The sequence below is a fragment of the Phaethon aethereus genome, assembly GCF_964289735.1.
Source record: "Phaethon aethereus genome assembly, chromosome: 16".
Taxonomy (NCBI): Eukaryota; Metazoa; Chordata; class Aves; order Phaethontiformes; family Phaethontidae; genus Phaethon; species Phaethon aethereus.
Window position 1 is genome coordinate 1,994,669 of NC_138592.1, and position 1,538 is coordinate 1,996,206.

The following is a 1,538-nucleotide window of genomic DNA, read 5'->3' on the forward strand; positions in this document are numbered from 1 at the left end:
AAGCAGCTTTCTTTGCTCCTCTTCTCACCATCCCTAGAGGATCAGGCTGCTGGCATGTGAGCCAAGGTCCTATTAGCTAGCACAAATGGGAAAACTTCTTGATTGTGAGCAGGGAGGAGGCTGGTGGCTGGTCAGGGCAAAGTATTTCCCCAGACTCTTCTCTGGGACTTGGCTCGAAGGCTGCCCGCCTGCGCCCGGTGGTACCTGGTCGGGAGGCTGGGAGACGCGGGGCCGTCATGGGCTGCTGGCAGCAGCGTGCGGTGTCCCTGCCAGCCCACCCTGCTGCGCAGGCTTGAGGTGGACCAGCAAATGGGTGGGATTTCAAGTGCAAATAAACAGCCCTGGCCCCAAGCACAGAGGACATGGCTTTTTCTTACAGCTGCAGGAGTGCAGCTACCCCGGAGGCTAAATAAGCCACTGAATGTGGACTGGCAATGGGAGACTGCTTCAGGGGAGCGAGCAGGGGGTAGAGCCTTTGCCTGTGAACTGAGCGAGGCTGGGAAGACAGCTTCTGCCCCGGGGGCCGCGCTGTCAGCGGGGGCTTGCTGCACTGACGGGCGTTAATGACATTACGGAGGGCCCGGAGCTGGCTGGACTCCCGGGTCTGGCCCCCACGGTGGGCAGTGAGGAGGGTGTCTCTACCAACATGACATGTGCTGCAGAATGGCGCTGGACTGGCCTCAAGGCAGCGTGTTGCAAAGGGGACACCGCAGAATCAGGGCAAAGCTGCTGTGGTGTCCCAGAAAGGTGTTGGAGGAGCCCATCTTTGCAATTTCCCTGGCAGCTGAATATTCATTTAGGCAATAGCAGAAAGCTGTGATGGGCCTGCTGGGATCTGCAGTGCCTCTGTTTGAAAGTACAGGCAGTTCTCTTTCCATTAATTTATTGATGCTGGGCTCCAGCCTCATCTCTGTGCATACAGAAGGATGAAAGCGGCTCCTTGTTCTCTTCTGGCAGGAGCGAGGCAGGTGTGTGTCAATGGGAGTTTTATGTTGAGATGTGAAGAGCTTATTTCTAAAGCAGCTCATCCCCGGCTCCCCTGTGCCGGTGCTGATGTGCATCCCTGTGCGCCGACGTTCACAGCAGCTCTCCGAGCCGCCGGGCCATGCCGTGTGCCTCGTTGCAGCTCTCGCAAGAGCTGCCCTTCCCAGATGAGCAATCCAGATGAAGGACGGTTTTAATGTGGCTGCAGAAGAGGCACGTCTACACCTCTTGCTGTGGTCCTTTCTGTTTTCTCCTGGGAAAAGGTTCAGCTCAGGAAGATTTTATTGAGTTCTCTGAGATTTAAGAGCAGAAATGGTAACACCACCTTACCGCTGTCTAGCTGTGCTCTTTCTTCATTCCCCAGATCCTACCAGCTGGGATTTCTCCACTTCTGCCCTGTCTTTAGTGGGTTCCAGCTATGAGACAGCAAAAGCAGTATCAGGCGTTCATTTTTCTTGGGAGTTCGTCCTATGGCCGTGGTCTGTCTGGTGTTAAAAATACCTGCTGGGCCCTGGGCAGTTTGCTTTGCAGCACATAACACAGCACAGCTGCTG